At 45.8% G+C, this 12,204-nt stretch overlaps 1 protein-coding gene across 1 annotated transcript in view; it reads right to left on the bottom strand.

The window, feature by feature from the left end:
• Positions 1-8,419: 8,419 nt before the first annotated feature.
• The window catches only part of PKP1 (plakophilin 1), a 46,986-nt gene continuing 43,201 nt past the window's right edge, over positions 8,420-12,204 (bottom strand). Inside the window, exon 14 of the mRNA XM_030001135.1 lies at positions 8,420-11,853. The gene's annotated coding sequence lies outside the window, so the exon portion shown is untranslated. The remainder of the gene's footprint in view (positions 11,854-12,204) is intronic.

Genomic DNA, 12,204 nt, shown 5'->3' with positions numbered 1-12,204 from the left:
CTGGTTTCACCCTCCTTGATGGCCTGACACTAATTTCACATTCATGTCAGGAAGACATAAGAAATGTGTTGTTCACTGTCCTGTCCTGCCAGGGTAAAGCTGGTCTGACATCCTAGAAAGAAGATTGTCCCTTTGCAATATAGTATTACAGTGGGTGTTTCTGTGTATGTGCACTCACAAAAGATAAAGGGTGAGGTTCGGGCTACCTAGCTATGTCTGAGCATCACTTATCTTAATCTGGACTTCCTTACTCAGCAGTGGAAATAGAAAATTATTAATTTGCCCCTCCTTCCACCTCTGTCTGATGATGGGGTGAACCACATGCTGGGCAGACTATTCCTCTCCACTAGCTATGAAGGGAACCCAGAGTGACTATCTTAGACTTCAGTGTCTAATTTTAAGCTGCCCAGGTGAGGGTGGATTGATCCTAAGAGATTTCTTCTAACAGGGAATGAGCAATAAAGGACAGGGTGGTAGGGAAAGTTTTTTAGATGTGGTTGTTTAGCTCAGTTTATGGAGAGATGGTGTTTGGCAGCTTAAAAAAAAAGAACAAACGCAAGCAAGCTGTCCTGCAAACCCTGCAAAGCTGTGCAACTGAGAAGGCAGGTAGTTGTGGGCATCTGATAGCTGCCCATAGCTAGAGGGGAGGGGAGGCAATAGTAGATCTTCCACACTGTCGGCAGCCTGGCACAGGGTACCCCTCGCTGCACCACAACTGCTATCACTGCTGGCAAATTTGTGCTGAACAAATTACACTTGGAGACCCCCAAGATGACTTTAAAAACATGTAAGCATCTGAATTCTCTGAATTCACTCATCTTTTTTGAAAATCCTATGGTCCTGTTAAAGCATTTCAGGTTTGTACCTTGGAACAGAGGATGATGCAAAATCACTGCTGGCTTTGGACAGTCCTTCCCTGGCAAGTGAAATTTAAGGCCCTGAATGTACAGTCTGGTTTTAGTTGGTGCCAAGGTCTGCCTGAAGCCAATAGCCTGGTTACTCTGCAGTATGCTGAAAGCAAGAGTCTGGGTTCTGACACGAAGGCTCAGATTTTGGGCTCTCTCCCAGGGACACAGCACGAGCTCTGTGCTGGAGGCAGATTCCTGATCAGTGATGTGCATCCTGGGTGCTGAGCCCTTCAAGCAGCCAGCAGATATCTGGCAGTATCTCAGAGCACCTTAGGTTAGGTAAGGAGTTTTGTGCCAGGATTTCTGAGACGGAGGATGCACAGCAAACTCCCCAGGACTTTTGATCTGCTGTGCCTGCAGGGTGCTGTTAAGCATTGAAGCAGGGACCACATGTTCATGGCTTGGGACCCTCTCAAAAGCCCACAGAACAGACACCCAAGGGCCAAAATATGCACCTGTAAATGAGAGAAACTCACTGCTAGCTGGGCCTAAGATGTTGAAGGAGAAAGTGAGGAGGTAAACATCCCACCCAGGATGGAGCCTTAGAGACTGTTGTGGTGTCAGCGTTGGTGTCTCTGCTTGCATTGAGCTCCTCTGTGGTCCCAAAGGAGAACGACACGGTGGTGACAACAGTCTGGGCAGGGGATCCTCATGTTCCTGGTCATTCTGGGAAGGAGGAGCAGCCCAGTGGCATGTCCGTAAGCATGGATAGAAAGAGCCACAGTGCTCTCAAACAGGGATTGCCCCTGCAGCATCTTGCCAAATAAAACCTGAAGACACCAAGTATTTTGGCCTGGGTCCTCCTCAGGTTTTGGCCTCAGGTTGTGCCACACTGGTGCTTCTGTGGTGAGCACTCCAGCTTTGCACTGGAGGGCATGAAGGTGCTGCCCTTGAACCACTCCCAGGAAGGCTGCGTTCCCCTTTGGATAGTTTATGGAAGGTGCCTGCAGCTCTGCTGCTGCTGGATCATGCTCTCAACCCTGTCTTTAGCACAGCCACGGGGCTGCATGACATTGCACATGTCCCCCCACCATGACTTACTCCTGTCCCCCCAGCTCAAGATGGAGGTGAAAATGGCCCATCCCTCTGCCAAACACCAGGAGATGTGTGGACCAGAGCCCCAGACTTGGTTTCTGGGGATTGCCCAGCCCATTTGTGCTGGCACTTCCCCCTGCAGGGATGTGGTCCATGGCAGGAGGGTGATGGCAAGGACACAGCTTAGAGGAGAGTCATTGAGAAGATATTCCCACATACCGTGGTCTTGGCTCTTTCAGCACTGGGCTCTGTTTGACCCTTCCTAGGGCAAAGCTGAGCAGTTAGCTACCTGCCCATGAGTAGTGGTGACTGCTCATCCCATTCCCTTCTTGCCTGCTGGAGACCTGCCAGTCACTGTCAGTCTTTCCCTGGTACGCTTCGATCGCTGGAGGAAAAACTCCTCCATCCATTCTCGTTATCCCACCGGCTGCTACGCTGGCTAATTTGGCACATGGCTTCATCCCTGTTTTAACTGCAGGCTGCAGCGCCTGGGAGTGGGGATGAGTTGCCGGGGGCCCCCGTGGGTACGAACCACCCTCTCGTGCTCTGCCTTTCTTTGGGTGCCTCTCCACGGGCTCTGCTTCCTCCTGTTCAAAGCAAGGTGGGGCTCTGACTCACCTGCATCTGGGTCTCGCCACGCGGCAGGACTTGCCGTGGCTCCACTGACTTTCCCACGGTGGCTGAGCCCTGCAGTGGTGTTGCTTCTTCACCCAGGAGCTTGTGGCAGGCAGGCTCCAGGGGCAGAAAGGTAATGGGTGTGGATTTTGCTCTGTGTACCAAGGAATCATGGCTTTGAATAGCATAAACACTCGCCTTAGCCGTCTCCTCCTTCTCCCCTTTCTCCTGGTTCTTTAACCCTCTGCTTCTCCACATCCTGCAGGAAATAATTTCTACATTGCTTCTGGGTTACCCTTGGAAAAAAAAATATTTGGGAAAGGCACAGCCAGTTTCTCATTGCACAGACAAAAATGAGGGAAGCCATTTAGATGTGCTGCTGCCTGGGAAATCCAGAGTCTTGCTGTGATCCTGCCAATAGCCCCGCTGTCATACTAAACCAGCACCTTTCCCCCTCCTGGCTGTTTCTCCTCCCCTCAAAGGAAACAAGAATCGGTTTTCATCATAGGTAAAACGTGCTAAAGAAAAGCTCAGGGTGGAACTCAAAAGCACTCGGATAATCTCCATTTTTTTTCCTTTACGTTTTTTGAGTGTTTCTTTCAGCACTGCTGACGTAAGACTCATTTTTCCTGTTCTGCCAGGAGAGATTCTTGTTGATTGAAGCAGGAGTTACCTGTACTGTGAGATAAAGAGGCTTCCTGGGGAAAGAATAGAAAACATAAGGAAGAAAGCAATAAGATGCACAAAGCAAATCTCTGCTACACTTCATTGTACAGCACCCAGTCTAGGTCATCTGTCAGACTGAAACTTGGCCTCAGGACCCAAAAGCAGTTACAGCTATTGCCTGAGCTCAAATCTGTTAGGTAAGATCCTGCAGTGCACTTGTAAGGCTTTTTGCAGAGAGAAGCGCCAGGGAAAGGAGGGAGGAACTCCAATTCTCTGGGAAAGTATTTGGGTTTTACAGTTCCAGGAACTTCTAATACCTTTATCACTTTTGAAAATATCTACCTGTTTTTTTCCCCATTGTGTTGCCTTGGGAAGCAGGGCACGCTGTGCAATGTGGGGGTTATTCACTGCTGCACAGGCTGGGGGTGTTTTAACTGCTTTGCCTCTCATTTGCAGAAATGCAGACAGCTCCACTGGCAGAAGGTCAAGGGAGAAACCAGGATTGGGAAGGTATCCTGCAAGCTCTGTGCATGGGTATGACTGTGTCAAGCTCTGGAGACACTGCAGCAGCAGTGGTCAGATCTGGTCATCTCTCAGCTTTGGGACATCCGAGATCTCATCCAAGACCTGGAATATTGACCAAAGTGTTAATCAGGACCAGATCTGCTACCTAAAAATTACTGCCAGCAATTCCACCATCCCAATGCAATCCCCTCGTACCCTACGAAGATTCCTGCAATGCCCTTCCTTGTGCTGAAACACTCTCTTGCTCAGCATCAGCTGTTGGGCTGAGGAGGCTGGGAGCACCAAGGATCTCGTTTCTGCCACCAAGTGCATTGCATTCAGCACAGAACAAGTGCACAGGAGGGTGTTAGCAGGGAGGTAATTACTCTTTCGTCAAAGCATTTCCTGCATGAGGTCATCAAGTTGCAGAGGGCTGTAATGGGAGCTGGAGCTAGAAAAGCATTGCTGGGGCTCAGTTGGATGGAAGATGCTCAGTGTAAGCATCCAGGAGTGGATGCTACATCCTGATAAACTTCATACAGAGTTTCCTTAATCAGGGAAATGTTGCTCTAGATATCATTACTCCACCCACCCTGATGGAGAAGAAGATGCTATAAAAGCTCAGGTAGAGCTGCAACATTTTCCTGCATCCCAGCAGCACAAAGGAGAGACCTCCTGGTGTTAGATGAGAGAAAAGGACATGGCCCTGTGTTTGGGATGCTTCATGGGAATCCCTCAAAAGGCTTTCCTGAGACAAAGGCAAGCTTGGAAAACACCAAGAAAGGGGCCAAGTGTAATCTTAGATAGGTAACAACTTCCGTGCTCGGCAAGATTAAATCTGCAAGGACACATAACTGTGGGGAACATACAAATGAGGGTTATACGATAGAGGAGCACAAAGTCATGCATGTTACAGGGAAGGTAGCTAGGGAATGAGTCACTGTGCCTCACACGGGACTTGTGCTTTCTCCTGACCCAGGCCCCCGGGTCCTGCGGTGGAGATGCCCTGGGGTGTGGGTGCACGAGCACTGTGGGGGCTATGGGCTGTGGGTGCCATGCATATGCTGAAGCTCTTCTGCATATGCCTTGTTTTATGGGGCAGGGCTTTCTGGTATGGGCTGCCACGTGTCCTCCAGCAGTGTGCCGTGTGGGACCATGGCACTCCTAAGGCATCTGACTGTGGGGTCGGGATGCCACAGCAGTGCCTCTGCTTGGGGCGATCTCACCCAGCATGTGGGAAACTGAGATAGAGGAACTTTGTTGAGCGAGTATGTCCCAGCAGGAGATGTTGGTACTGTGGGGTCGTTGGTGCTGTTGCGGTGTGTGGCTTGGGCTTGGTGTTTCCGAGGCATGCCCTGCGCAGTGCAATGTGGTCTCTGTGCCATGAAATTGGGAACTGCTCTTGGCTGGGAAGCGATGATCCTCTGGGGTGTGGCCTGGGGAGGTTGAGTATTTCTGGGCATGCCTGGGATCTGTGGGGAAGGTATCCCATGGACCTGAAAATGGAGAGTTGCGTCTGCTCTGAAAGCACCATGGGCAGTGATAAAGGACTCAAAAGTTGCACTGTGGGATGGGAGAGGGCGGCTATACTGGGGGCTACTTTGCTGGTGGGATAAGGCTTTTCTGGTGGAGTCCCATGCATTATTTGAGATCCCATGAGCTGTAGGACCTGTAAGGTTTCCAAGAACTTAGTCCTCGCTCTATTTTGGAGGAGGAGTGCTCTGTGGGTACTCTGCATGTTGCAGCATCCATTTTCTTCCCTTGAATCCTGCTGCAATACCAATGCATTTGAGCTAAATCAATGCATCCGTGACTGTCTTCCCCCACAGAATTCTCTGGTCTCTGACTTAGGCTCTAGAGGGGATGCATTTTTCATTGCATCTGAATCACACGAGGAGCGCCTTGGTTGTCTTTTTCTTGCAAATTGCCCTGTGGTCTTTGTGTGTGTCTACAGACTGCCCTGTCCAAAAATGGGCTTTTCTTATGTCTTCATACCTAGGATACAGATCCCAAAATAAAAAGACATACTAGTTTCTTGGTATTCATTTTACATGCTGCAAATGGATAGAGGGAGATCCAAGCACGTAGTCATGTATTGGCTTTGTTGCTGAGCAACTCTTAATTTCCAAATTGGAGGCATGTGCTGAGAGACACAATGACATGTCCTGCCCTTCTTTGGTGTCCAGAGAACCTGCTCAAGAATATTGAGGTAGGACTCATCTGCATTACTTTTAGACACTCTGCATCTATGCTAGACTCTGTAAAAGACAACTTGCTCTTCTAGCCTATAATTTATATGACCTTTCTTAGATGTGCCTTCAGATGTGATTTGTGCCTGAAGAAGCTGCAGAATGGACATCACCAGTATGAATGTGATATCAATATTTAATCCTTCCAAGGAATTCTGGATGCACTACTCCTTAATGGACTTTTATAAGACAATTACTTAGGTACTACATTCAAAACCAATTGCAAATATGCCTGCTGCACTGTGGCCTAGAACCAGCTTAAGTAAGGAATGACAATGGTTGCCAATGCAATTTAAGTTTCGAAGTACTGCTGTATAAGTTCCACCCAAAACTTGTTAAGACATTTGGGTTTGGGTGCTTTGCCTTTGTGCTTAATTCTTTAGTGCTTGCCCACCCTTCAAAAATCTCAGCAGAGCAGCAGAGGGTGCTCCTGGAAAGGAGCTCTGAGTAATGTGGTGTGGGGTGACGTCTGTCTCTTTTCCCATGCATGGATTCACAGGCTGTGCCAAGCCTGTCTGATAGGCTGTGAATCCTCTTTTCATACGATACTTCTCAGTGGTAAGGATTATTCCTCAGCCTTGCCTTGAGTAAATGAACTAAACACACCTTGTACCTGAGATCACATTCCCCTTTGCCAGGTTTGCTCTTTGAAGAACTTTCTTCTGAAGGAGATCAAGAGGATGCTGCTTCCTTATTTCTTTTGTAAGGCTGCCACCAGTGTTTATACACTACAGTGTTGCCCAGTACTGGAAGTACAGTCTTTTGTGCATCCTGCATTTCAGCTATCCCTGTGTAGACTGGGCTTAAGTTACTGCAGGATGTGATGCAGAGGCCAAATTCTTAGATGCTGTCGACAGCAATTTCATGGAGCAGGCTGGGAAGTCCCCAGAGCAGAAGCAGCCTTAAATTTGGTCCTGATTAGCATGAAAAGTCTGGCCTCAAATCTTACATTTATAGAGCTGCCCCATACCATCAACATCTGGATCAACAAAAGCCTAAATATCCACAACTGTGTACTCATCTTCCAAAAGGGGAACTTAAAGGATGATGCTTCTTAAGGGAAAATAAAAGGGAGAATTAAACTTTACAGACAATGTGGACTGCTTATCATATTGAAGCACAATCCCAGTACATCCCACCAGTTAAGAAAGCCTTGAGGAAGGGCAGAAGGGAGCTGGCCTGGTTAAGCAGTAGGAAAGGGAGGTTATCAGAAGGTGTCTTTCAAATAGCTGAAGACAAAAATAGGAAAGACTTCATGACCTCTGTCAGGTTAAACATAAACCATACTAAATATGGCAAAAAGGAGTTGAAGGAACAACTAGCTGAAGTCAGAAGAATAAGCCATAAATAGTAAGAGCATCTTCAAATATATGATGGCCTGTCACGGAGAGTGGAGGACCAATAAGTATTAAGGGTGAAAGGAGTACTCAGAAAGGAGAAGAGCAGGAAAGATTGTGTATTTACTTTTTCTAATTTGTGATGCCTGTGAGAAATGGGGAAGATTTGTATGACATCCTATACCTGATACAGGGAAACCAACATCATTGCATATCTGAGGACCGAAGGTCATGCCTGTATATAACGTTTTGGGGAACTATAGACCAACAAGGTAAGGGTGATAAATGACAGACAAACATCAGCATAGAGGAATGTTAAGTGATACACATGGGGTGGAATAATCTTATTTTCACATGTAAATGATGGGCTTGGAGATGACCATGACCAACTTTATGATGTACAGCCCATCCCAGTGACAGCTCAACACACAACAGAGCTGCAGAAAACAAGGTGAATGTCAGGAATTGTTAGGGAAGGAGAAGAGAACAGAAAGGTGGCTGTGATGTCTCTACATAAACCCATGGCTTACTCACCCTTTGCATACTGCATGCTGTTCTGGTCTCCTCATCTCAGAAAGGAAATAGTTTAATTGGGAAAGGTTCAGAGAAGGTCACTGCATGTGACAAGCTAATGGGTCTGTCTGAGGAACCGGTCTGTGTCCCGGGACTTTCCAGACTGGACCAAAGATAAACTCGTCACACTTTTTAAATGTAAGACCTAGAAAGCTTCAAACACAGCTCATATGAGGCAGGTCCAGAAGAAAGTAAGGTGTGGGTTTTTTCCCCACAACAAGCTTTGAAACCATACAGCAGTGACACAAATGATGCTATCGATAATTAAATTTTTCATGGATTGAAGTGGTGACTGTAAAAACTCATGGGAGAGAAACTCACTGAGGCTTGCCAAGGATGTAATGGTGGAGGAAACGGGATTTACAGCTTCGTTACTCATTTTGGCATAAGGCAGGGTAGTCCAGACTGATCACTGCTGCAGGGTAACAGGCTTTTACGAACATTTCAAACAGATGCTTTATTCTTTCCTAACACTGGCAAGACAACCAAAATAAAACCATCCAAAATGGGAAGCTTGAAGAAATTTCAGCAATTTTTATTGATTTCAGCTTTTCCAGTGAAGCAAATACATACAGTACAGCCAAAACAAAACTCTGATACATTATTCTCACATACCTATATCTTACAGAATACACTGTATAGCTATGGACTGGTAGGCTAAGTTGGTCTCAAACTGGTGTGGGGTCAGAGAGGAATAAAACTGCCTACTGCCTTCTACTCGTCCATGAGGCTTCTGAAATGCTGGGGTGGGTTGGATTGTACATACACAAAACAAACAAAGCATTTATGAGAAAATAGACCAAAAAAAGCTCTGCTAAGTCCAGGACAAACAAGTATGGTATTTATTTACATGGTTGTGTGTCCTGTGCACAAATCAGGCCCCAACTGCTCTTACTTCTGCTGCCGGCAGAGCTAACGGTGCTGCTAGTTATGGTCCTTCCCTCCTCAGTAATTCTCCATCACTATGACCCAGGGCATGTGCTACGTGCTGTAGACCTGCCCTCATCCCTATCGTTGGGGGTATGGCCTACCTTGGCTCTTAAATAAGCAAGAAACAGGAAACCAGCTCCTCGAAGAAGATGTCACAGTTAAAAACATGCCTTTAAGAAACAATACCTCCCTAGAATGAAAAAAAATTTTGTTGGAGATGAAAACAGCATCCATTTATGATGGAGGAAACCTCACTGAGTTCCTGAAACTGCTGGTTATGAGCAACGCCAGTTACCCTGATAAGTCTGATTTTCCTTTCTCTTCTCACAATTGGGCATCAGTATCACTTCAGTGACTTGGGTGGAGTCTGTAGTCCAGATTTTAAAAAGAGAGACTGAGAGGAAAATAGAGTTGAGCATCAGGGAATTTCCTGGGGAAGAAATAGCTGCAAAATAGCCCTGGGATGGCAGAGCGGTTACAATTCACACAGCCTGCTGCAATCTTGAGTTAGCTATTTTTTGAGGTATGAAAGCAGTAACATACAGCATCATAAAAAAAATTAGATTGGAAGGAACCTCTCTGGTCTGCCCAGCTCAAAGCAGGGATAACGTCAAAGCTAGATGAGATTGCTCAGGGCTGTGCCCAGTCATGTTTTGAAGATCTCTGAGGATGGAGACAGATTTTATTTCTATCACTTTATTAGCTTTGGAAAAAACAACTTTGCTGTACTTAATAAAATTTATGTGAATGATGTATCTGTCTCATTGAGTCTAACACTTAATAATGAAATCTCCAGTACTTGTAAATTTAATTGTGAGATGATGATCGTATAGCTACAGCTCTTTGTGCCTTATACAGCCGTTCAGCAAACTGCATTACCAGTGAAAGCAGCAGCAGTGTTTTAAAATAAAGCCTAAATAACTGTCAATTAGAATGAATTTCCTCAATATTCCATCATTACATTTTGTAGTTAGGTTTCTCCAATTAATTTTACGGAGAAAAACATTAGCTCCCAGGACTTCTGTCGAACATGTAATTACAGGAACAAATCCGAATGCAAAATTGCACGCAACATACTTTTACACCAAAACTGTAACAATCCTGCCTGTGGATGCTGCAACCATTTTGGACATCCGTAGTCTTGGGTCCTGCTGAAAACATTTTGAACTGTGCATCTGAGAATATACATCCAGCTAGGGAAGAGTTGGCAGGTATGGCAAGGGCATGCCCACGGGCTGGGGCTCCTTTGCTGCTGTTTAAATGCTCCTGAAACTGTCCTACCGGATTCACCTGGTTCTAGCTCTCCACTTCAAAGGTGCTTTTTTTCTCTCTCATTTGGCTGGGAGCTCGGCACAGAAAGCTCTGGACTGAACGTGGGTGAAGGTAAGCAAATAGTTGCTGCTCATTAAAGTGCACAAGATTAAGCCACCCTTTGTAGTCCAGGAGAAAAACCAACTGGAAAATGATCTCCCTCTGTGGGCATGCGCTCCCTATGGTCTAAGTGGGGGACGAACAAGCGGACCGCATTTCTTAGCTCTAGAGCTGTGTCAGAGCAAATCTGGACTTCATGGACGGTTCTTTAGTGGGCACAAATCACCCCATTTCTGTGAAGTGAATGGGGACATGCTAATTTCCACCAATTTAGGAGTCTGACACTTGCAAAAAATGAGACTGTTTTTCCCTTTCCAGGCTCATAATTCATCCTTCCCAAGCACCTCCTGCACCCCTGATATTTGCAAAATGGGATCCTGTGCCCCTGCACTGTTTGACGAAGCAATAACCACGTGTGTGGGACAGACAGCAAATGCATCCTCAGGTGGTCCTTTCCCTGTGGATCTGAGCTGCAACCCCTCTGGGGACAGGTAGAGAATATTCTTCTTCTGGAGAGAGGAAGATCAGCCTCTTTCATCACATGGTTCCTGTCATAAGAAGTGGGTTGCCCTGAAATGAGCTCAGCAGTCCTCTATCACAGCCTTAGCATCACAGGGTGATTCATGTAATTAAAGATCACAAGAAATAAAATATTTCCAAACCTGACTTCACACAAGTGCTTATATTCCTTTGCATATTAATACTATTTCTTTACATTGATCAGTAAAACCAATATGGGATTAAAAAGGCCACATCCCTCACTTTTTTCAGTCCTGTGTGGCGGTCAGTGATCCCAGGGGAAAAACACTTTGCCTGTCTCCAGCTCAGCTTCTCAAATGCCACATTTGTCCAGGTACAGTCACGAGATTGAGTTGTTCTGGCGCTCAAAATGGTTCGGGACCCAGTAATATTCATGCTCTGCAGATGTGTTGCAATTGTCCCCTCACATACAGCTTCTGAGAAGGGTTACTGAGACCCGGGAGAGAGTTTGCGGACGTCAATTTGCTTCTTGAGATAAAGAGTTCACGTGACAGGAAAGAAAATACTAATAACTAGAAGAGCTCATTGGAGAAAAATTCATAAGCAGAAAAGAAGCTTGTGTTTATAAATGTTAGGAATAACCAGCCTTTGTAAAGAAGAGTATTGTTGTGTGTATCTGTTTATAATGGCCATATGCAATGGGGAACCTAAAACTGGTAATTTTTATACTTGTGGGTAAAAATAGGTTGTGACATTTTTAGTGTGGCAGTATTTGGTGCATGGATCAGGTGGAATTGGACAAAACTCTGCAAGGGGGTTAAACTGCACAACTCACACCGACTTTCGGTGGAAGGCAGGGGACTAAGCCTGGAGGGAGATCCTACTCACCACGTGTGCGCATGTATGTTGCCTGCATGCACACATACACAGCGACACGTACATAGTTACACAGACACACTCTTTGCAAAAAAAAATAATTATTGACATCAAGAAAGTATAACCTCAATAAAAGTCCCTTCTCCCCCTAAAAAGAAGAAAATGCTTAAAAATATCAGTATCATCCACATGAAATCCATATGTTTAGTTTGCTTTACAGTTGAGTTAAACTCAGAAACACTCTACATCTTTAACATCCTAAGTAAATGTGAAAGGGTTGTCTTCCTGGACATGAACCAATTCCAAATTCTGAAATGGAGAAAAACAAACAAAAACCAAAAGCCCAGGTAATTAGAGCATTCAAGAAATCTTTTCATTACATTCAAAACCAACTTTTAATCTTTTTCTTGTCCTGTACCCAGTTTCTGTACTCCCCATAGCTTTTCACCCTAGACTTCCATGCTTCTCTGAGTCTCAGTGGAAACATCCCAACAGAGCAAGAAGTGAAATCCGCACCTGGGCAGAGGAAAGCAATGGGCTTTTGCACCATCTCCTCTTACCTGAGGACTGTGCTTAGTTTGATCACAAAGAGCATGTTGGGGAAGGGAGCAAATAATTCATTTTGGATAATCTCAATCCCCATCATAGAGACATCAGATA

The sequence above is a fragment of the Aquila chrysaetos genome, chromosome 24 (genome assembly GCF_900496995.4).
Source record: "Aquila chrysaetos chrysaetos chromosome 24, bAquChr1.4, whole genome shotgun sequence".
NCBI classification, from domain to species: Eukaryota; Metazoa; Chordata; class Aves; order Accipitriformes; family Accipitridae; genus Aquila; species Aquila chrysaetos.
Note: the sequence above shows the minus strand (reverse complement) of the source record. Positions and strands in the feature narration are given on the sequence as shown.